At 40.4% G+C, this 25,803-nt stretch overlaps 1 pseudogene; it reads left to right on the forward strand.

Moving 5' to 3' along the window:
- Window positions 1-24,509: 24,509 nt before the first annotated feature.
- Window positions 24,510-25,551, forward strand: LOC130867943 (POU domain, class 5, transcription factor 1-like; annotated as a pseudogene).
- Window positions 25,552-25,803: the final 252 nt, after the last annotated feature.

Consider the following 25,803-nt stretch of genomic DNA (forward strand, 5'->3'; position numbering starts at 1 on the left):
GACAGAGTGGACAATCTTGTCTTTTTCCTGATTTCAGTGGAATCACTGGGAGTTTCTATCCATTTAGTTTGATGTTGGCTGTTGGCTTTTGTATACGGTCTTAATTATGTTTAGGTATGTTCCTTGTATCCCTGCTCTCTCCAAGACCTTTATTATGAAGGGATGTTGTATTTTGTCAAATGCTTTTTCGGCATCTAATGACATGATCATGTGGGTTTTTTATTTTTCAGCTTGTTTATATCGTGGATTACGTTGACATATTTTCGTATGTTGACCATCCCTGCATCTGTGGGATGAAGCTGACTTTGTCATGGTGAATGATGGTTCTTATGTGTTCTTGGATTCGATTTGCTAGTATGTTATTTAGTATTTTTGCAGCAATGTTCATGAGTGAGTTTGGTCTGTAATTGTCTTTCTTAGTATTGTCTATCTGTGATTTGGGTATTAGGGTATTTGTAGCCTCATAAAACGAGTTTAGCATTGTTTCTTCTGTTTCTATTGTGTGGAATAATTTGAGGAGAATTGGTATTAGTTCTTCTTTGAAAGTCTTGTAGAATTCTGAGCTGAAACTATCTGATCCTGGGCTTTTTTTGGTTGGGAGACTTTTGATGACTGTTTCTATTTCTTCAGCAGTTATAGGTCTGTTTAATTTGCTTATCTGGTCTTGATTTAATTTTGGTAAGTGATATTTATCCATAACTTTGTCCTTTAAGTTTTTCATTTTTTTGGTGTACAAGTTTTCAAAATTTGACCTGATGTTCCTCTGTATTTCCTCCATGTCTGTTGTTATGTCTCCCTTTTCATTTCTGATTTTTTTTTTAATTTGGATAATCTTTCTTTGGCTTTTGGTTAGTTTGGATAAAGGTTTGTCTATTTTGTTGATTTTCTCGAAAAACTAATTCCCTGTCTCATTGATTTTTTTGTATTGTTTTCTTTGATACCACTTTGTTGATTTCAGCTCTCACTTCGATTATTTCCTGCCATCTAGTTCTCTTAGGTGAGTTTGCTTCTTTTCGTTCTAAAGTTTTCAAATATTCTGTTAATTCACCAGTATGGGATTTTTCAGCTTCTTTATGTAGGTAGGCATTTAGTGCTATGAACTTGCTTCTTAACACTGCTTTCATTGTGCCCTATAAATTTGGGTATGGTGTGTGGTCACTTTCATTGAATTTTAGGAAGTCTTTATTTTCCCCCTTTATTTCCTTCTTGACCCAATCTTACAGGTGTAAGATGGAATCTCAGAGTTGTTTTGATTTGCATTTCTCTGATGACTAAGGATGTTGAATATTTCCTTAAGTTTCTTTCAGCCATTTTAGATTCCTCTGTTGAGTGTTCTATGTTTAGGTCTGTATTCCATTTTTTTTAATTGGATTACGTGTTCTTTTGGTGTCCAGTTTCTTGAGTTTTTTGTATATTTTGTAGATCAGACCTCTGTCTGATGTGGGGTTGGTGAAGATCTTTTCCCATTCTGTAGGCTGTCATTTTGTCTTGTTGATCATGTCCTTTGCTTTACATATGCTTTTCAGTTTCAGGAGGTCCCATTTATTAATTTTTTTCTCTCAGTCTCCATGCTGTTGGGGTTATATTTAGGAAGTGGTTCCCTGTGGCAATGCATTCAAGTGTACTTCCCACGTTCTCTTCTGTAAGGTTCAGTGTGGCTGGCTTTATGTTGATGTCTTTGATCCATTTGGACTTGAGTTTTGTGCATGGTAATAGATATGGGTCTATTTTCATTCTTCTACATGTTGAAATCCACTTATGCCATCACCACTTGTTAAATATGCTTTCTTTTTTCCATTTGATATTTTTTGCTTCTTTGTCAAAAATCAGGTGTTCGAAGATGTGTGGATTGATATCCGGGTCTTCTATTCTGTTCCATTGGTCCTCCTGTCTGTTCTTATGCTAATACCAGTCTGTTTTCAGTACTGTAGCTTTGTAATAGAGTTTGAAGTCAGGAATTGTGATGCTTCCAGGAGTTTTTTTATTGTACAGGATTGTTTTGGTTATCCTGGGTTTTGTTTTTTGTTTTTTTTGTTTGTTTTTTTTTGTTTGTTTTTTGCTTTTCCAAATGAAGTTTAGTATTGTTCTTTCGAGGTGTAGGAAGGATTTTGCTGAAATTTTGCAGGGTATTGCATTGAATCTGTGAATCACAAAGTTTTAATAGCAGCTGCGAGTGATTAACTGCAGTTGAATTAGAAGGCCTTGTAACTTCTAATTGGTGATTTGTGCAAAGTTGCCAGCAAAATCCCAAGGTGAAGTTGAAATGACTGTGCTACTCTAGATTTCCAAAGCCGAGGAATTGTTTCTATTGGTCATTTCTCAGAATTGTCAATGCAGCTCTATTTGACTTGTTCGGTCTATATAATTCAAAATCAGGGATAAATAAAAGCCCAAACCTCTTAAGATGTTTACCCCACATGCCTGTTATTCTAGTCCCGCTTTGATTGAGAACCCAAATTCCATCTTCTTTTCACTTACATCTTCCTTTTCCTTAGTTTCCTTGTCTGTTAGATGAAGTAGAATCTGTGGGAGATTTCAGTGCCTTTAACTGTGTAAGCACTCATTTATTTAGCCATTCACTAATGAGTATTTGTTTATTATCTTCCGTGTATAAACACAGGAAGGATTTAGGCACCACATAGCTATACAACAGAATAACAGGGGTTACTACTTTGATAAAAAAAATACGGAGAAGCAAAGATATATTTCTTCAATTTGTGACAAAAGCTGTATTAAACAAGCACAATGAACAATACAGGATTGAAAAAGGTCAGGGAAGGAAAGCTTTGAGCTGTTCACATGTTTGTTTGTCTGGTTTGTGCTTTTTTGTTGCTATTTTTTCCAGTTCTGGCCATCAAACACAGGGCCTTGAGCTATGTTCCCAAGGCCTTGATTTTGTATGTGTCATTGTTGTTCGAGACAGACTTTTATATCTCCCACACTGACTTCTGACTCCTTGTTACGTAGCTGAGCATGGCCTTGAACTCATCCTTCTCTTCTACTAGCCAAGTACTAAGATTACAGCATTTGACACTGTGTCTGGTATTTAGGCAATGCTGGGGATGGAATGGGGCTTCCTGTATGGTAGGCAAGCTTACTAACAACTGAGCTATATCCCAGTCCCTGTCTTGGCTTTGTTAGTGGTATTGTTTAAGTTTTATTAATTTTGTATCTGACAATTTCATACATATAGGCAATATGTACTGATCATTCTCTCCCATGCACTCTTAAGTCTTTAAAACCTCCCTCCTATCCTTGTCAGCCTTCTTCATCACTCTCAGTTTCTTTTTCCAGAATTGTGACTTTTGGTATGATTTTGTGACCCATTTAGGTTAACCATGGTCATATGTGTGACCAGTGAATTGGTAGTATTCATTGGAGCCTAGTGGGGTCATTAATGGGTACATAACTAAAGTAACAATTCTCCATCTCCTAGTAGCAGCTGGTCTATCAGTGAGAAATAGGATTGCTAGAGCTCCTCTTCCACCCATGTAACATGATTAATAAAATCCCAGAGACAGATGGTGTGGTTCAACCTGAAGACCAGAAAAGCAAAACAGCCAGCCACTGGCTCTTACCTCTACCTCAGTCCAAATGGACTCCTGGAATCGAATGAGACTGTATCTGAGAGCTGTGTCATCCCATTTTACAGTCCTCTTTAGGTCTGGGATTAAATGCGTGCACCGCTACTGCCTGGTTTCTATGGCAAGCCAATGTTGGTACTGGGATTAAAGATGTGTACTACCACTGCCTGGTCTGTAAGGCTGTCCAGAGGGGCTGTTTTACTCTCTGATCATCAGGCAAACTTTATTTATTCAAATACAAATGAAGTATTACTACACACCCAGGTGTTCCCTGTGGATAGTTCTTGTGCAGACCTACTTTAGCTAGCCACAGCTGCTGTTCGTATCAACTAGTTCCAGAGGGCAACTCAGAGGAGTGGCATGAGTTGTTTAGTTATGAGGGCAGCACTCTGAGACTTCACTGAGCAATAATTTATTAGAAGATGCCCTACCCCTGACACTGCAGATGTGGTGAGTAATCCTGACTTCTAGAAGCAATTCCTTAAAGCCATGTATCAAGTAAAGTACATCTCAAATTTTTAAAAAGATTTATTTTACTTTTAATTACTGTCTCTCTGTGTCTCTCTCTGTCTCTCTGTCTCTGTCTCTGTCTCTCTCTCTCTCACACACACACGAGGAGGAGGGAGAGAGGAAGAGGAAGAGAAGGAGAGAGAGGGGGAGCAGGTGCCCACAACCTTGAAAAGCATTTGATTTCCCTGCAGCTGAAGTTACAGGTGGTTGTGAGCCACCTGATATGGCTGCTTGGAATGGAATTTGGTCCTCTGCAAGAGCAGTATACACTAAACCACTGAGTCTTCTCTCCAGCCCTAAAATACATTTAAACTTTATAAATTTCCTATCTTTAATTTGGTTACAAGATAGTGTGGTTCCATATTCTGTTTTCATACTCCTCATTTTGGCTAACTCTTCCTTCCCATCTTTCCTTTCCTATGTACAAGCTCTCCCTGCTTCCTGCCCTGCCCTGTTTACTTTCCAATTGCTATAAAGAGACACCATGACTAAGTCAACTTACAGAAGAAAGAGCTTATTGGGAGATTACAGTTTCATAGATTTGGAGTCTGTGACCATCATGGTGGGAAGCATGGCAGCGGTCAGCAGGCAGGGTGCTTGTAGTTGAGAGCCTATATTCTGATCTGTAGGCAGAGAGAGATAGAGACAGCACGATTGGACTTTGTGTGAGCTTTTGAAACCTCAGAGGCTATCCCCAGTGACGTCACTCCTACAGCAAACCCACATCTTCTAATCCTCCCCACAAATAGTTCCACCAACTGGGGGCAAAGTTCTAAAATATGTGAGCCTATGGAGGCCATTTTCATTCAAGTCACACCCCAGTATTTTCCCCATATTCACTACCTTTTACTAACCTCTCACTCTCTTAAAGGGCTATCTCTGAGTAGTTTCTTTATAGAGTCCTGGTTTCTACAGGTACCCCAAGTTGAACACACTAAATTAGAGATCAAAATTGGGCTCACCATATGAAGAAGAACATATAGAGCTCAATAAAAATGATCTATATAAAAAGATATTGCTTTCCTTTATTTCCCTCTCTGTTATTAAGCCAACACATTTATGGATCCTGGATAGATGTGAATGGTAAAAAGAAAAAAATCAAATGAAAATTTAGGAAGAGTAGAATAGACTAACAGAATGGGGAGAGGAGGGAAGAGAGTAATGGAGAGTAAATGTGATCAAAATATGTGACAAGTTGAACAAAAGTATCATTATGAAATCTGTCGCTTTATACAAAGAATATATGCTAATGAAACATTTTTTAACTAGACATCCTAGGGGCTGGAGAGATGGCTCAGAAGTTAAACATATTGGTGCTCTAACAGAGGACCTGAGGGCCACTTTACACAACAGTTGTCTTGATCTCCAGTTCCAGGGGAATTGATGCCCTCTTCTGGACTGCTTGGGTGTTAGGCACACAAATTGTGCACATACATGCAAGGAGGCAAAGTACCCATGCATAATTTAAAATTAAATTTAAGTTTAAAAAGCATAGACATCTTGGATGGGGATATCACCCAGTGGTAGAACATGTACCTAACCCATATGAAGACCTGAATTTCATCCCTACCACTGCACAAGAAACAAGAAATAATAACAAAAAAGGATACCACAAACCTGCTTTTTAGTTCAGGTCTTTATTTTCTAACTTACTGTCCCTTCCATCCCTCATTCAATCTTATTGATTCAAATTCTTACATCCTTAAGAGCCTTGCAATTGTCATTATAGGTCTAAATTACCCAGCCTTGGTTCATATGATCTACTCACACATTTAAGCATTCATGGCTATTCAAGCTATTAAACATGTGCTTTCTCGCAAGTGTAGAGAATGGATCTCGGGTTCAGGAAAAAGACATTTGAGCTTGATTTTGAGATAGGATAGGGATTCGGAGGGATACTGAGTGTCTTAGTTAAAGTTTCTACTGCCGTGAAGAGACACCATGACCATGGCAACTCTTACATAGAAAACAATTAATTGGGTGGCTTACAGTTCAGAGGTTTAGTCCATTATCATCATGATGGAACATGTCAGGGTGCAGGCAGACATGGCACTGGAGAAGTAGCTGAGAATTCTACATCTGATCCACAGGCAACAGGAAGTGAACTGAGACACTGGGTATGGCTTGAGCAAATAGGAGACCTCAAGTTCTGCCTCCACAGAGACATACTTCCTCCAACAATGCTACACCTACTCTATCTAAGCTTCATCTCCTATTAGTGCTACTTCCAATGAGCCCAATTACATTCAAACTACCACACTGGGAAAGGAGCAGAAAAGGGAGCATTATTTTTGCCAGAAAAACAGTAGCTATAAAGTTAGTGAAACACAGAACTTCTGACATTGTCAGGATTGTACTTGCTACTTTTTGTTGCTGTGATAGAATAGTACTACCAGAAAGGACTTATGGAGGAATTTAGTTTTATTTACAGTTAGAGAGAAAGAGAGAGGGAAGGAGGGAGGGAGGGAGACAGAGAGAGAGAGAGAGAGAGAGAGAGAGAGAGAGAGAGAGAATCAGTTCATAAAAGTGGGAGGGGAATGGCATGGCGGCAGAAGAAGGATGCTAAGAGATTATGCCTTCAACAACAGACTTGAAGCAAGGAGAACAAACTGGAATTGGAGTAAGGCTCTAAACTCTCAAAGCCCATTCCTACTGATGTATTTCCTCCAGCATGACTCTTCCTCCTAAGGGTTCCATAACCTACCCAAGCAGCACCACCAACTGGGGAACAAGTGTTCACAGATATGAGCCTCCAGGACAAATATGATTCAAAGCACCACAGAAGGATTTCTGGAAGTAACACCTCCTAAAATGTAGGGAAACAATTGGAAGTTATGTTGCAAAAGTAAGCTGAAGACAAAAAACAGAAGCCTTGCCTGGAGTGATGGCACATACTTTCAATCCCAGCACTTGGGAGGCATAAGCAGGTGAAATCTTTGAGCTCACAGACAGTTTGGTCTACTGAGTGAGCTCCAGAACAACCAGAGCTGTGCAGAAGAACACTGTCATGGAAAACCAAAACAAGACAAATGAAACAGAAGCCTGTATTTGCAGTATTATTTTCTTGGAATTTACATATCAAGCTCCAAGAAGCCATTGAAAACTTTTTGCAGGAGACTTTTTGCAGATATTTGTATTAGAAGTATCCAGTAGCATCATCTAGATAGCTCAGTAGGGAAAAACACTTGCTGCCAGGCCTTATTTTCTGAGTTGGACCTCTGGGATCTATGTGTGTTACAGGAATTTTATTTATGTCATATTCCATGGTCCAGTTGAATAGTATTTGGTTTGAGAGGTGAATTTCACATTCAGCTGGCTGGAATGGATCAGAGAGTCCTTGGCAGACTTAGTATGAGAGAAATAGTAGCCCCTGGTAGAAGAGGCAGGGCAGAAGGTTGTGATGCAAGGTCCTTCTTGGAGTTGTGAGGCAAACAGTGGCAGATGTATTGCAGCTGTGATGACTGTCTCGGGTTCTAATACTTGTCCCCAAGTTTTAGTTTGTACTACATGTTAAAAGTGCTGTGGGACTATGTTCTGTACCCTGTCACTTGTATTTTAAATAAGCGCTGAGTGGCCAGTAGCCAGGTAAGAAGTATAAGTGGGACAACCTGGCAGCAAGTAGATAGAGGTGGGTATTGAGAATTCTAGGAAGAGGGAAGAGTCAGCCTACAGTCATCACCGAGACATAGAGGAAGCCAGACAGGGAGCAAGCAAGATGTGACTGCCTCTCTGAAAAAGATACCAAGCCACACATCTAAAACAGACAAGAATTATGTTCTAATATAAATTTTAAGAGTTAATAAGAAGCCTGAACTCATATGCCAATTAGTTTATAATTAATGTAGACCTCTGTGTGTTTTCTTTGGGACTGAACAACTACAGGACTGGGTGGAACAGAAAACTCAGTCAACAGAGAAGGAATCCCATAGCACATGTTTGAAAGAGAGAACCAACTCCTGCACATTGTCCTCTGACCTCCACACATGTGCTACAAATTGTATGTGTGTATGTGTGCATACACAGACATTCACTTAGACACACATATGTAAGTGTAAAGAAATCAGATTAGTAGCAGGAAGAATAACTTGGAGAGGAATTTACTTCCCAGGTTACTATTTCAATATTCCATATGAAAGAGACGCCTGAGTCTACGAGGTGGCAATGGGGCTAAACGTGAATAGACAGTTAGGGACACGCGAAAGGTACTTAGAAATGTAGGTGACATAGACAGTTAGGGACACGCGAAAGGTACTTAGAAATGTTGGTGACAAGATTTAGTAACTGATTAAGGGAGGGGAATGTGGGAGAAAGTTTGTAACTACGTTGATGGGTGGGAGTGCTGTTTATTATTACAGGAACACTAGAGAAATCAGTCTTGAAGGAAAAGTTATGGGGCACAATTCATAAACATACTGAACACGCAGGGCCTCCTTCAAGTTCTCTTACATAAACAGCACCTGAATGAAAGGTGACCACCTTCCAAGTAGTTTAATGAGAAACTGCATAATCTGGCCCAAATAACACAATGGTGAATTGAGTTCCTACTAATTACATTGCTTCTTAGCCAGAAGTCAATTGCACCTAGAAACTGTCATTAATTTAAAAAGCAATTTTAGAAACTAAAGCCTTTCTAGACCTGGAATGCATATAGGAGAAAAATACATTATCGTGACCTTATTAAGTTAACAATCTAGAGCTTTTTAGTATTGTTGCCTGGAAAGATTTGGCCAGCTTGTGGCTCAGCATTCATTATAAAACCTTTTCCTTCCAAATCCTTAGAGCTCTCTGTTCTTGGAAGGACTCAGGTTTAATTTCCAGCACATACATGCAGCTACAGCCACTGGATCCAATCCTTTCTGGTCACCATGGACACCAGGAACACATGTGCTGTTTGTACATGCATGCAGGCAAAAACACTTTTATATGTAAAGTAAAATAAATAAATCTTAGAATTTTGAATTATATAAAAATGCGGTCTGTGTGGCTGGCTTATTTGTGACTGGCTTATTTCAATTACCATTATAGTTTTGAAATTCATCCATTCCCTATTGGAGCGTCATTCCTTCTTTGTGGTTGAATATAATGCTCCATGAATGTATATACCATATATTGTTTATCTATTTATTTTCACCTTCTTTTTGGGATATTGTGAATAATGCTGCTCTGAACACTCATAAACAGGTGTTTTTGTGCGTCTGAAAATAGATTTTTTCATTTCTCTTAGAAATATATTCAGGGTTTACATTGCCCAGTCATATTGAGTCACTTTCACTTAGGACTTGAGTCAGAGGCTACTGCAACTAAGACACCTGCCCTAATTGTGCTTATGATAATCATCTACATCCACCCTCAGTCTCTATTGATTTATTCCTTTTTATTTCCTGCATGTCACTAACCAATGTCAAAAATAATCTTGTGTACTTTGTTAGCTTGCAGATCTGCTTCTCTCCACCAGAACATAAATTCCCCAAAGAAAGGGACCTTACCAGTCTTGGTTACTGTTACATTCTTAACCCCTAGGACACTGATTACCAGATAGTAAAAAATCAGGAAGTATTTACCGATGACATGAAACTCTGACAAAAAAAAAAGTTATTTTTTCCTCCTGACTTCAACATTATACCAAAGTATACTAATGGCTATTTTAGTATCTTTTGTTCACCTACTTACTCTTTGAGATAAGCAAACAAGTAGCCCAGCTACAATCTAGCAGAAAGAGGCTGTAGCAAAGGTTGTGTAGCAAAGGTTGACTTTCACTTTTCAATTCCTTCCCAGTGCCCCCATGTTCACCATAGGAACTGGAAACTGCAGCCAGTCCCATAGGAATCTGGTCACAACTCCATGTAATTGCAGTGGACAAGCTTGGTAAAGGAACTAAAATCCCATTGAGGAAAATGGGACTTGTGATGCTCCCCTTTACAGAAGTGTAAATTGAGCCTTTCTCCACTGAAGTGCTCTTCACAACGACTGGATTTTGTTATGTTTTCTTTTGTTTATCAAGAAAAGGGTTTCTCAGTGTAGCCCCAACTGTCATGGAACTCACACTGTAGACCAGGCTGGACTTTAACTCAAAGTAGCACCTGCCTCTGCCTCCCGAGTGTTAGGATTAAAGGTATGTGCCACTGTCCGGCTATGGATTTTCAATATTTGATTACATACTCACATATTTCTAACCTGAACTCTTCATAAGTCATTATACGTCTTTCTGAAATGATGCACAAGTACGCGATAGTTTGGTTTTGGCTCTGAAAAGAATGGTCATTTAACTAAAGTCCACATGCTGAGATAAAGCAGAGGGGGCATGGGTCAGAGAGGTTTTGTCTGTTCAGTAATAAAAGAATGTGACTGAAGCTTGTGTGCACAGTGTTGTCTTAACTCCTGGCATCAATTTGTCTTCATGTGTCCTTCTTTGAGAGGAGAGGCTTAAAATAAAGTAACAACAAGAAAAACAAACAAACAAAGGGGGACAGAGAAAGAAACCTGGATCTGACAGAGTTTATTCACATTTCATATGCATCATTTTTTTCCTTTATCATAAAGGGATGTTGAATTTTGTCAAAATGATACCTGAGTTTATAAAATTTTCCCCAACCCTCAAATGTATACCAATTATAATCAACCCCTAAATGATGTCCCTAACCCTAAGGATAAACTCTGCTGGGAAAGGAAATCTTGTCTTCTACAATTACAATTGGCACCTTCAACGTGGTCAACTAACTCCACGTAAAATCTGAGAGGGCTTGAAAAGGAATTCTAGACACAAATATAGAGTTTAGCACAGCTTTTTGCTGTTTGCTGGCAGGGTTGACACAGAGAGAATTTCCTGACTCAGCAGCTGCATTAGGAAAAAGTGGCGGTTTTAAAATGCCGGGTTTCTGGGCTATGCTACTAGTGTGACCACTGTCTCTTGTGGGAGACAGTGCATTTGGATGGGGATTGTGTGTAGATTGCTGCAGCTTGCTTGATGGCAATATTGACCAGCTTTGTGCCTTGAAGAGGGACTGTGTTCTTGGCTCTCAGAGGCTCTAGCTGCTCTGCCATGCTAGACTGTGCAGATAGCAGGCAGGAACTACCCTATGTAACCATAATAACAGCACAGCTTAAGTTTTAGACTGGTCAGGCAAACAGATGTTACCATGTTACCCCTACTAATGGCACAACTTAAGTTTTTATGAAACATTTAGCATTTTAAGAAGTACACATGGACAGTAAAGAATTACAGCTTCACAATAGGACAGATTCAGACATAAATGACCTCTAAATGGGTCACAGTGTTGGATGGGTGTGCGTAGGCTTGGGAAAGAGAAGAAAAAGTGTAGAGAGTCATAAAATAAAGGGAATGCTTAAAAAGGGGGAGGTAAAATCTTTAAAGAGACATTGTACAGATGTCATAAATTAAAAGAAGTAAAGAGAGGGCTGGAGAGATGGCTTGGTGGTTAAGGGCACTGGCTGCACTTCAGAGGTCATGAGTTCAATTCACAGCAACCACATGGTGGCTCATAACCATCTGTAATGATATCTGGAACCCACTCCTGGTGTGTGGGCATACATGGAGGCACAATGTTGTATGCACAATAAATAAATAAATGAATAAATAAATCTTTAAAAAAAGAAAAAATAAAAATAAGCCACATAAAAATAGATAATTCACAGAGAGTCTGGATTCTGTATATTTCATGTTTTCTTTAAATTTTTTGACTATAAAGGGGTTAAGTACAGGAAGACATTTCATTGTACGTGGTGCTAAGCTAAACCAACATGTATATTATAAATGTATCTTGACTTCAGGATGTGGGTCTAAGGATATGGTGCTTTGGAAAAAAGGTTTGTCTTTTTTTTTTTTTTTTTTTACAGAAGATGAGAACCTGCTTCTAGACCAATATGGCATAATAGACCATGCCCCATGAAAAGTGCTGTGAACCCCCTCAAAATATTACTTTGCTCAACTACTGACTAAGATGAACCTAGCACACAGGATACACCATGAAAGACCTGATTTACAGTGCCCACATACAGCGGGAAGCAGTTTGGAGAGAAAAAACTGTGCCCATAGTCCCAAATATTGTTTATAATTGTTTGTTTACATTTAAAGGGGGATATTATAAAGATATGAATAATTTGAATTGGTATGGATCTTGCTTTATTGATATGTACTTAAGGTCAATTTTTTATATGTGTATGTATTTCTGATCTTGATTAAGGTATTGTGATTGTGTAGGTCATTTAAAAATGTATAATTAGGAAATATAAGTTAATAGATAATCATCTACAATAGTCAACTTTGTAGTCATAATTTTCTAGATGTGCATAGATATATTTCAGATAGATAGGCATTCTTCATATCTTTCAAAGACTACAGAATATGGCATTTAAAATATTTTAATAATTAGGGCTTTTCATGACAATGAGACACGTCTGCTCATGGCAGCATCAAGCTACTTCCTGAGGGAAGATGGGCATCAAAGAGTCTCTTTATGAAGTTGGATAGCCATTTGGGCAAGAAACTGCTCTTGCCTGGACTGTTGCACAAACTGTACATGAAGAACCTACAGAGAGATGACTGTTGAACTTGCTTACAGGTGGTATGATCTTTTGTGGTTCCTTCTTCATGAAAGTGTCTGTGAGATATTCTGTAGGATACAGAAGAAAGTGACTGAACTGTCTTTGAATTTTCCTGTTTCATGGAAAAGTTTGCTGGATACTATGGGTCTGTAGGCTGAATATGGATGTCCCAATGATACAGAAGAACTTTGCGTGATTGTCTAGGCAGCAAGATGTCTTTGTTAATTCTAGAGTTTTGGAAGTTGCTTACAATGCATTTCCTGTTTACTTAGGTAATATTATATCCTTCTGGATTCTTTGGTGGATTTGAAGAATTTATAATTATAGTTCTCCTTAATTATGGTAAAAGATAAAGTAGATATAAATATTGTTGCTGTAATTCTTGCTTGATACCTGTTTTGTTATATGTAATTTTATTATGTTAAAGTTAAAGCCTTCCTTTTTGTTTAAACAGAAAAGGGGAAATGGTGTAGGAGGTTCTTCAGCTCATGTGTTGCTTTCCTTTGTTATATGAATAAAGAAACTGCTTTGGGCCTGATAGGGAAGAATTTAGGTAGGTGGAGAAGACAGAAATAAATGCTGGGAAGAAGGGCAGAGTGAGAGACACTATGGATCTTCTGCCTGACACAGACACTGGTAAGAATCTTGCCAGTAAGCTACAGTTACATGGTAATACACAGATTAATAGAAATAGGTTAAATTAAGATATAAGAATTAGCCAATAAGAAACTAGAGCTAATGGGCCACGCAGTGTTTTAATGAATACAGTTTCAGTGTGATCATTTCGTGTGTTAGCTAGCCAGGTGGCTGGGACAAACAAGGGACCCTCTACTTGCAACATGTTATCACAGAATCCTGTCCCCTACTGAAGGAGATGATGTCTAGATTAGATTCTTTCACTGTTATGCATGCTGCCATCTACTGGTGGACATCTCAATCTGCAAGTGGTCCCCTGCTCAACTGCATTTGGTTCCTTTATCAGTCTGAGTCATGCCCATTTATAAATAAGGTGTGCATGTGGAAATCCATTGTTCAAGCTTGTCTGCATTTTCCCATAAACATAACCACTGTTTCTCATGGTGTTTTGGGTCCATGTATCAACACTCACAAAAGCTACCCTTGTTTTTTGTTTTTTTGTTGTTGTTGTTTTTCTTTTTATAGAAAATGCTATCAATTTGGATTGAGTAATTGACTCTAGGTGAAGGCACAACAAAGACTAGCAGTATCAGCCATAAGTGACTACTCCTTTCAGAAAGTTACTTGTGTGAGGAGTTCAGCTGTTATTGTGAATGACCATGAAATGCCATCTGCAGAGAGTCACGCTGAGAAGACTGATGGCCACAACAAGGAAGCTGGCCTTGCCAGGGAGAGCTTTGACAAAGCTATTGAATGAGAGATGAACAGTGGCAGTAAGGTAAGATGGATAGTGGCAGGAAATGGGACAGAGCGATTTGACGATAAACAACAACTGAAGAAAGCACAGATGTCAGAATGTGTCGTCATCTAGCAATGGTGTCTGTCCTTCCTGCTGGACAGGAATATTCAAACTTTGAAATATCCCTCTTTGATGTCTGAAACAGAGACAACTTGTTGGTAGTGCTTAGAACTGAACCATGCCTCTTCAAATGGGGCAGGGTGGGGGTAAAGATAGGGAGCCCAGTGTACTAAGGCTATAAATTACTGAGGAGAGGTTGCGGAGATATCGAATTGTCTGTGGATTGGTAGAAGCCCTAATGGGGCCTGGGAAATAAGCAGGAAATTGGGACCATAGCCATCTTTCATTATCTCCCATTGTGCTCACTCTTCTCTTCTGTACCCCTGGTCAGCTGAAGTAAGAAGGTAGCATTGTAAAAGGGGAGAGTGAGGTGCAGGCACTCCAGAAGTAGCAGGACAGGCAAAGTAGAATAGTATCCTGTTTCTTCTTTCTCCCTTTTGGCCTGACTACCTACACCAGGAAGGATGCTGGCAGTTGTGATGAGTAGCCTTGGAAAGCAGTGGCTGAAAGAGATTTCCCTGCCGCTTTCTCAGACCTTACCAAGCTGCTTTTGCCATTCCTGGTGCTGTTTAGCTCTGAGCCTACCATGAGAAACAAATGACAGAACGTGGACATCGTGCAGACATACATACAGAGTGATGGTTTCTAGGTGGTGGACAGATGTGCTTATTCGTGTATACACCAACGAGTTTCTCTGTTTCATTCTTCTCCTTAGAAGGGTGAGAAAAGTTGTCGTTATTTGTAATATTCCCTATATAAATGGAGACCCGTGTTACCAGAGATGCCCACAAGGCATGAATTCCCGTTCAATTTGACACTAACAATGTTAAGGATGAGATAGCCAGTGTTCACTGAGGGAATGTTTTATGGGAGGAACTGGACATTCTCATCCTTCTGACTTTTCAGAGCATCACACATGCAAGCTCTGAGGTCAAACCAGCTGTCCCTTGAGGCTTGGTGCCACACAACATGGAGTAGAAGCTCGACACACGTGGATAATGTGTGTTGATGTGTTATGAAAATATGCTTGATGTGTTATGGGTTGAATGCCACCCTCAGATTCATGTGTAGAATATTTCGTCCCTAGCTGGTGCTATTTTAGGAGGTTTTATGCGGAAACTTCAGGGAATGGGCATAGCTAGGGGATATAGACCACCGGGAATATCATTTTCAAGACTGGACTTGGTACCCAGTTCCCTTCCTTATTTGCTGTGCTTCCTGTGTGTTCTGACCACCCCCCATGTTCTGTCTCACTATGGGCCTGGAATCAAAACCAGAATCTAAAATCCACCTTTTCTCCTACCATAGTTTCTGCCAGATGTGCTGGTCACAGCAATACAAAAACTAACCTGTTAATCCATTGAGCACTTGTGTGGCATTAGTAACTAACATTAATAAATATCATTATATTCATACAATCCTACCAACCATGCCCTCTTATTATCTTTATCTTAGAAATAAGGGAAATTGAGGCCCTAAAAGACTAAGGAATGTATGCAACTTTTCTGAGCTTCTAAGACTCAGAACCTGAATTCAAAACCAATTGGCAATACCAGGTTTCTGTTTGGGAAGATAACAAACTCTAAAGGACAAAGCGTGGTGACAGTTAAATGACATTGTGGCTCAGATGATCAGTTTTATATGATGTACATGCTCCACCCCATCTCCCACCTCCTCACCACACACAGCCTGAACTGTCAGAATCTGGCATTTCCACCATTGTGGCCATAATAACCAAGAATCAGATGCTGCTACCCCTTTGTTCATAAGCCCATGAGCCTACAAGGAGCAGGGCTGGAGTCAAAGGACTCCAGATAGTACATCTCTTTCTTACTAGTTGTGTTATCAGTTGAGTGTCTGGATTTTCTTGGGCTAAAAGGGGAACCTAGTCTCTGAGAAACTCTCTCCAAGGGTTCACATATTTACAGACATAGGGCCTTATGACATTGATGGCAGATGGTGGGCACAGGTTTGTTTGAGTCTCTCTGATGAAGAGGGTTAAAGAGTACTGGGTGGTTTCCTTATTCATAGTTGATCACTGAAGGAAATACAGCTCCTGGTGGGGTGAGGACTTCTAAGAGGAAGCGAGACAGCTACCCTTAAGGGAACTTGAAGAGACCATTGTGGAAAGGGGAAGAAAGATAAAGCCATGTTGAGATAAACCATTTTGAGGAGATTGGCTGGTGTTTTCAACATCACAGAAAAGAAAAGCTCAACAAAATGAACTTCATTGTGAAACCATTCACTCTTTACCCAAGGTACTTTGCAGGGGAAAGCAGGAAGTACCCACCAGCCTCTTTAGTCCTTCTATAAGTTTTCATGATACTCAATTGGGAAGGAGAACTTAGTAAAAGCCAAGTCCCAAGATATTCCTTGACACTGTGACAAAAGTTGAAATAGGAGCAACACAAAAACTAACCCATTAATAATTGGCAAATCGATTGACATTAATAATGACATGAATGAATCTCACTGTATACCTACAATCCTTCCAGACAGGACATACACCCATTTCCCAGCCCATATCCCTCTCCTGTTAAGTTCCCTCAAATTGTCAGTAGCCTTGTTCCAGAAGAGAGAAGTGTGCCCAGCAAATGCTGCCCTCTGTTGGAAAATCAGGCCTCGTGTGAGGTGTACAGCCATACTTGGTTTCCAGGAGACCTTAGTACTATATAAAGCCAATGTTGGATAATAATAAAACAGTGCCAAGCTGCCATCCCCAGTACATTTATTCTCACTAGGATTGCAGAGCATCTCGGAGGGACAACCCAGCACTGTAACTCAGAACTGAGACCATCTTTCAGGCTAGAGGAGCACAGAGTGCCTCACTGCTCTTCCCCTCGCCATGGCTCTATAAATTGGCCTCAGACTCTGCAGAGAAACCCAAGTACAAAAGAACCCAGCTGGAGGTCCTGGATGCCCATGTCCCTGATCTCCCTCCCTCAGCTTTGCTTAAGGATCTTCTTACCATTTCCTTATGCCCTATGACCCCTAACTGTCTCCACACATGGGCTCAGGATACCACCCCCATCTCAGTCTACTGCTATAAGATAATGCAGCTGTGCACCACCATCTGGAAATTAGCAAACCCAATTGCCACTCTATTTGTTCAGGTAGTCTCACATGCTCACCTTTTGCCCTTCTCTTTGGTTTTGGACTGACGGCTCTGTAGGGCTGAGAATCCCAGAGACCCTGTCATCCATCCTAAAGCAATGCCTGGTGCATTGGAGCTAAGCACGCAGACTACAAAAGTATTTTCTCAATCATCAACTTGACCTGTATCCTCACCTCCATCTTGGCTGCCTCCTATGAGATTAATAAGAGTACTCATCAAATTTAAATTGCTCAGATATAATTGAAACTGCAAACACTGAGTTCCACTCTGTCCTCTTGCAGGCATAACCACAATACAGGGCTCCCTATTGGAACCAAGACCGTGGTGCAATTATCCTGGAGCGATACGGACTGTGAGGGAGTTGTTTTGTTTTCTCCTAAAATGCTTTGAGAAATATTCCACTGGGTCTGGAGAGCTGGCTCAGCAACTAATAGTGCCTACTGCTTTTGCAAATGAACCGAATTCAGTTCCAAGCACCCTTGTCAGGCAGGTCACAACCATTTGTAATTTTGTTTCCAGGGGATCTGAAGCCTTCTGGCCTCCAAGGACATCTGTATTCACCTGTAATCACAGACATTACAGCCTCTGGATTCCCTGGGCACCTGCACTCCCATGCATGTGCGTGCATGTGCACGCGCACACGCAAACGCACGCACACACACAAAATACACACACTTTTAAAAAAACATATTTTTTTTTAAAAAAAGGATAAACATGAGATATATAATAATCAAAGCCAAAAGAAACTGGGTTATTTTTGCCAGCAGAATGGCCTGACGACTGAGTGCTTCAACGTCCCGTGGGACTCAAGAGCACCGATTCCTAGGTACCCCAAGGCCAAGAGTCTCCTAGAAACTAGTAGATTTCTCTGGAAGCCAAAAGCTGGCTCTTATCTCCTGGCCTCAGCATTAGCTACTCCAAAAACTCCAGAAGGTCGAATTTATGTAGTCGGTTGCCCCCTGGTGTCCGAAGCGCAGCAATGACAGGCAGGGCCTTAGCTACCTGTAAGCATGGTAGCAGCACCCAAGGATTCCTGGCCTGCAAAGATGTTTGGTTGACCTTGACATTCGGCCCACGCTCTGCTCACCAGAATGCCACCACCTGGAATTTGACTTTTTTTTTCTAATGTGTCTGAGAAAGTTTTCTAATTTTATTTTGGAGATTTTTACATAGCTTGAGTTTTTTTATTGTTAATTTTTTAAATTAGCATGCAAAGCATTAGGTTTCATTATAGTGTTTTCAAATATAATTTGTTTTTGTTGATACTCCTCCCTACCTCCACCATCCCATCCTCCATACTCTTGTACCCTTTCATTCCCCAAAGCCTCCTTTCTGTTCTCACAGTACCTGTGTTCTATTGCCCTCTCCTCATCGGCAATGTTGTGCCCAGATCACATTCCCAGAGAGAGACCACCAGAGAGGCCCAGATAGGAATAAGCAAGGTTTAATCAGCATAATACAAACATGTTTGGAACCCCTGTCTACTGTCCCCGTTACAGTGAGGTAGAGAGAAGAGTTGTATCTCCTCTGTGGGGTAAGCTTTTAAAGGCATAAAACTACAAAGAGGCTTTTTGAAGCTGCTTTGGCACAGGTGCAAGGACTTTTGCTCTCTCCCATTTTGCTAAGTCAGCTTTTTTTCTTTTTCTTAGAGCAAGGCATCTTTATCAGCCTGTACAAGGTAGCTGGCTGGGCTGAGCCTAGTGTTCTTGTGCTCGGAATCTCTTGGAAGCGAGAGGGGAAGGCAACTATCTTCCTGGGAAAACATTCTGCTAGGAAATTTCTTCTCACCCCTTTGAGAATAAGGGGTGAGGGTCCTACATTTCCCACTCTTCTTGGTCCTAAGCATGAGCTTGTTTTGCTAACTTTGGCCTAATTGTCTCTCACAATTACAGAGTCTTTTTATGTTTCTTTTGACTTAGCAATTTAGCCAGGGATTATTTGATGATTTTAACTGCTTCCAGCTAACTTTGGGGCATCATTGTCAAGGGTTAACAAAGGTGAAATGCTAGTCAAAAAGAGAAAATTTCAGGAACATTTGGTTTGTGGAGTTTGTTGAAGACCCAGGGAGCATTCACATAGGCTCAACTGTTCCACATCAGCTTTTAGCAATTCCACGGTTCACAGTCATTTGAAGTACATTTTAGTCAGCAATTAATGTTTGCTTGTGTCTGACAACCAAGGGCAAACCTGTCAAGACAAATTTAAACTAGGAACAAAAGTTAATACACTTGAAATTTTTAGGCCCATACTAAAATTCGTATTATAGAAATAGCAAATAATAGATATCTATAAAACAGTAAAAATAGACTCACACCTTTGTGTCCCAGCAAAAACAGAGAATCCTGAGCTTGTAACCCAAACAGTATGTAGTCATTGTTTTATTGTTTATTAATACTACCTTAAATTACTTTGTAGACCCTTAATGTTTCTGAACTTTCATATCCTCAGACCTTTATATATAATGAGCTAACAAGCTGGCTTATAGCTTTGTGGAAGGATCTGGATATTCTTTTTGCTCTTAAACTGATTTTATAGCTGCCCTAGCCCTTAATACAATCAGAGATCTTAGAAGGATAAATAAATTATGCTTTAGTACAGATAAAAGATAAAAATGACAGAGATCAGCCCATATACAGTCATACCCAGGTCACTATAGCATTGGAGGCAGAAGGATCAGAACAGCAGGCTTTACCAGACCCATAAGGTGATTGGTTTCTGTAGAAGAGGGACATGGAAAACACTGACCTTATTTTGTCTAGGCAAAAGTGGTGCATCAATTCTCGAAGGTCCTACTGTGTGTCCACAGTCTAGACCGGGTCCTGGCAGCCAGTGTTGCACTGGGGGTCATCTCACTCAGTGGTCAGCATCATCATTATCCAAGTGGAGACATTGTGGTGTCCCATAGTCTTCTTTGGACACCTTGGGTCACTGTTAGGATCTGGGAGTCTCTGTCTGATATAATCTTTTTTAAACATTAGTTTAAGTGCCATTTTTGATAGATCTCTGAAGTATTTAGGGCTGTCCAGGTATCTATGATTAGACAGACTTTATTATTTGTTTTAATCTTTAAAACATATACAGGGGACTGAATAAGGCTTATTATCCCTGTACTTATATCAGTACTTTGAGGTGACTGATTATTAACTTGTATTTTTAACAGACTGGAACTATATACCATATTTTTGTCAGATTGAACCTTTAAATTAATGATTTTAGCTAAAATAATGAGGCTAAAATCTAAACATTAATAATATAACTGATGCTTCTGGTGAGTATTACCTGGCATTGCTGTTTTTGTTCTTGCAACTGATTTTTTTCTTTTGGGAGTCTAGTCTCAGCTGTTTCCTGTGGTAACTGACATTCTTGTATATCAATAAAGAACAGCATAAAACAATTTTCACATTATCTATATCAACGAGATACCCAAATTTTTGCAATCCCGAATCTAATGACCAGAGCTCAGAGAAAAATTACAAGTACAAAACTTTTAATTTCCAAGGGCTATTTAAAAAAAACAAGCATACATAATTTTCTTAAGAAATAAACATGACCCTTTAAACATTTAGGTACAAAAAATTACAGCAAACATTTTTTTGGCCTTTTACAACTTTAAGTCTGGCTCTTTCTCTATTTTTTTTTTTTTTGGGTTTTTCGAGACAGGGTTTCTCTGTCTCTCTCTATTTTTGCTTCATTATTTTAGCCAGACACTTTTAGACAACTTTTTTTTTTTTTTTTTTTTGTCTCCTGCCTTGTAGATGGAGCGGCGGACTGTGGACTGTGTTCCTGCCACCCGGCTCCCAGCCACCTGGCTAGCTTATGCCCCAAAATAACAACACACAAATTCTATTCTTTTAAACACTGCCTGGCCCATTGTATCTAGCCTCTTCTTGGCTAACTCTCATATCTTGCTTAACCCATATTTAGTAATCTGCGTAGCACCATGGGTTGGTGTCTTACTGGGAAGATTCTAGTGTATGTCCATCTTGGGCTGGAGCTTCATCAAGTCTGGCCCAGAGAGGAGAGGCATGGCCTCTGCCTCACTTCCTCCCAGCATTCTGTTCTGTCTACTCCACCCACCTAAGAGCTGGCCTATCAAATGGGCCAAGACAGTTTCTTTATTAACCAATGACCTTCCTCCATCATTTCCCCTTTTTCTGTTTAAACAAAAAGGAAGGAAGGCTTTGGCTTTAACATAGCAGAATTACATATAACAAAACAGTTATCAAGTAAGAATTACAGTTACAATATTTATATCTATTTTATCTTTTATTATAACAAAGGAAAACAACTATAACTATCTATCTATTCTTCAACTCCATCGAAGACTCCAGAAGAATATAATATTACCTAAGCAAACAAGAAATAAGCAACTTCCAAAACTCTAGAAATGACAGAGACATCTTACTGCCTGGACAGTCACCCAAAGTTCCTCTGTACTGTTGGGGCATCCATCTTCAGCCTACAGGCCAATAGTTTTCAGCAGACATTTCCATGAAACAGAAAATTTCAAAGGCATTTCAGACACTTTCTGCTGTGTCCTGCATAATGTCTCGCAGACTCTTACATGAATCAGGAACCCCAAAAGATCATCTCACCTTTAGGCAAGTTCAGCAGTCCTTTCTCTGTGGGTTCTTTGTGTTCAGTTTATTCATCCAGGCAAGAGCAGTTTCTTGCCCAAATGGCTATCAAACTCCATAAGGAGCCTCTTCGATGCCCATCTTCCTCTTGAAGTAGCTGGTGCTGCCAGGAGCAGACGTGTCTCATTGTCACGAAAAGCCCTAAGTTATTAAAACATTTAAAATGACATTTTCTGTAGTCTTTGAAAGATATGAACAATGCCTATCTGAAATATATCTATGCATATCTAGAAAATCTAACTAACATAACTACAAATGTGACTATTATAGATGATTATCTATTAACAACCTATATACATTACATTTTTAAATGAACTACACAATCACAATACCTTAATCAAGATCAGAAATACATATAAATATAACAAAATTGACCTTAAACTTGTATCAATACTGCCTTTTCTTGCTTTTTAGACAATATAACAACCTCCGTCATAAACTTTTTTCTCTTCTCATTTTTTAGACAATATGCAAACTTCCATCAAAGTCTTTTTTGTAATTTTAATGAATCTTTGATATTTACTTTAAAATCAATGCTTTTTAAAGTTATAGGTTGATATGATTTAAAACTTCTTATAAACAGTATCAAGACAGGAAAGGGTTAATACAGGAACCTGCTGGCCAGCAGAAAAATCCTTGAGTGTTATCACAGTGAAGAACTTGGCTCAGAAAAGAAAAGAGGCACAGAGAGTGTCCTTGGCTGCCAATGTTTCTAAAAAAAGTTTTTTGTTAACTTTTCTCTGACCATGATCTCAGATTCTCTGTTTTACATTTTCCCAGTTTTTCAATTGCAAACAGTCAATTTCCTACCACCTGCATGCAGGTCCCTCTCTCCTGCCTAAGGCAAAGACCCTCAAGATACAGAGAGAGAACAAGGGAGAGGAGGCTGCCCTGTTTTGCTGTAGCCAGCCTCTCTCAGTCCTTAGCTCCACTGCCTGCCTTCTGAAGAGGCATCCCTCTGCCCTCAGTCAGGTGCATGACACTTTGCCACCTGCTCCATCTCTGGCTTAGCTCTCATCACCCAGGCATTGTATTCTCTGTCATCAGACCTGGTTCAGGGGTAGGGATATAGACCTTAGATGGTTACTGTCAAGTCATCTGCATTTCCACATTTAAGTTTTGTCCCATTTTTTCTCAGTCCCTGTCAGTCCAGTCTCAAACATAATAAATAAAAAGACATGCTGCCTGCCATTTGTCATGAGCACCTGTTCTTCTCTCTTCTTGGGATCTTCTGATTTTTTTGGTAGCCCAGGTTAGTCTCAAATCTCTTATCTCATTGCATTGTTGGGATTATAAGCATGCTGTTTGAATATGCTTAACTCCACTTCAGCAGGTTAAGTATTCCTTACCCTTCAGGTAGTACTTTAAACCTTACTTCATCCAGGAAGCTTCTTATGATGTAGCTAGAGTAAATATTAACTCTTTATTCAACAATTACTTAACTGTACAACACATCAGTGGCAGAAATTAACCTAGCTTCCTTCATTTTCTTATTGAACAAAGAAGAACATCATATTTCTCTGGTTCTCCTGCCATTGAATTGGCTTCTGGTAACTTTCAAGTCTTGGCTGTAATCTTACTATGTAGTTTTCCATGAACTGCTCTTGCATGTTAGTCCACAGAGTAGAGTGGGTCCAATTCAGGACTCTAAAGAGGTCATGGGATGGTGAATACATATGAGAGAAGAGCCTGTATCCTTAGTCATTGCTTGGATATCTACCCAGAGAAGCTCCTTGGCATCCACTGGCCTGTGACATAATTAATAAACACACTTCTTTGTGTGTGTTTAGCCACTGATATGCAAGGGTAGTTTTATCACTAATGCTAGAATTAATTACCTTGACTATCATTATTTGCTGTGTGTCATAGCAGTTAATGATAGTGATTAAAATTGTTTGTTTGCTTGACTTTACTCATCACTAGAATGAAAACTCCATTAGAGTTGGGGATTTTGCCAGGACTGTTGTCTCCTATATCTTCAGCATTGTACTACTTTCCTATTATGGTGATAAAACACCATGACCAAGGAAACTTATAAGAGAAACAATGTAATTGGACTGATGGTTTCAGAGGGTTAGAATCCATGATAGTGGAGCAAAAGTGTGATGGCAGAATAGTAGAGAATTCACATCTTAACCAAAAAGCAGGAGGGAGACCCCTGAGAATGGCCTGAGTCTTTTGAAACCTCAAGCCTCCCTCAGGTACATACCTCTTTCAAAAAGGCTGCAGTTCCAAATCCTTCTCAAAGAGTTCCACCAACTAGGGACCAAGTATTCAACTGTCTGAGAATTATGGGGGATAGCTCATATAAACAACCATATTTCACTCCCTGGCTGTCACAGCTTCATGGCATATCAGGACTCAGAGAAATTGGGTTTCCTTCTTCCTAGAATTCTCTTGTACTTATCGCTCTGCCTCTACTTCCTGTCTGGTTGACCCACCTATACTTCATGCCTAGCCAATCAGCGTTTATTTAAAACATGATTGACAGAATACAGACAAATCTCCCGCACTACTTCCCCTCTTTTTTTTTTTAAACAAAGGAAAATAGTGTCCCTAGGTGAGCCCTTCCATCAGGTCCCCGGTTTGGGGTGCCCACCTTCCCTATGGCTGGACACATGTCTTCAGACTTTGCTTTCTCACCCCTACCTGGTGCGGGTGATGGGTTGGGCCCTCAGACTTGGATAAGCTTCTAAGGGCCTCCAGGTGGGCCTGGAATTGGGCCAGGGTTTGGGCCAGGCCCAGAGGTGTTGGGGATCTCCCCTTGTCCCCTGCCATATGAATTCTGTGGAGGGATGGCATACTGTGGACCTCAGGTTGGACTGGGCCTAGTGCCCCAAGTTGGCCTGGAGACGTTGCAGCCTGAGGATCAGGCAGGAGCAGAGAACAACTTGGGGGGGGCTCCCCTGAGCCCGGCACTGTCTGCCCCAGTGCCGTGAAGTTGGAAAAGGTGGAACAAAGTCCTGAGGAGTCCCAGGACATGAAAGATCTGCAGAAGGAGCTAGAACAGTTTGCTATGGTGCTGAAGCAGAAGAGGATCACCTTGGGGAATACCCAGGCCAATATGGGGCTCACCCTGGGTGTTCTCCTTGGAAAGGTGTTCAGCCAGACCACCATCTGCCACGTTGAAGCTCTGCAGCCTATCTTCAAGAACATGTGTAAGCTGTGCCCCCAGCTGGAGAAGTGGGTAGAGGAAACCGACAACAACAAGAACCTTCAGGAGATATGCAAAGCTGAGACCCTGGTGCAGGCTCGAAATAGAAAGCAGACGAGTATTGAGAACCATGTGAGGGGCAACCTGGAGAGCATGTTTCTGCAGTGCCAAAGCCCACCCTACAACAGATAACCATTATTGCCAAACAGCTCGGCCTGGAGAAGGATGTGGCCCGAGTGTGGTTCTGTAACCATTGCCAGAAGGGCAAACGATCAAGTGCTGATTATTCCCAATGAGAAGAATATGAGGCTGCCAAGTCCCCTTTCCCAGGGGCACTTGTATCCTTTCTTCTACCCCCAGGGCCCCATTTTGGTGCCCCAAACTATTGTAGCTCCCACTTTACCACACTCTACTCTCCAGTCCCGTTTCTTGAGGGCGAGGCCTTTCCTATTGTTCCTATCACTGCTCTGGGCTCTCCCATGCATTCAAACTGAGGTGCCAGCCCTGCCTAGGGATGAGGTGAGTTGAGGCAAGGGGGAGAGAGGTATATAGAACCTGGAGCCACCACAGCTTTGGGGTTAAGTTCCTTTACTGAGGAAGTATTGCAAGCACAAAAAGGGTGGGGGGATGAAGTACAGTGATGCTGTTTGGATCGTGAGCCTGTCACTCACTCATCATTTTGTTCTTAAATAATAAATAAAGCCTGGGACACCTTTATAAAAAGGAAAATATCCATAGTCCATTTT

This window comes from Chionomys nivalis, chromosome X (assembly GCF_950005125.1).
Source record: "Chionomys nivalis chromosome X, mChiNiv1.1, whole genome shotgun sequence".
Taxonomy (NCBI): domain Eukaryota; kingdom Metazoa; phylum Chordata; class Mammalia; order Rodentia; family Cricetidae; genus Chionomys; species Chionomys nivalis.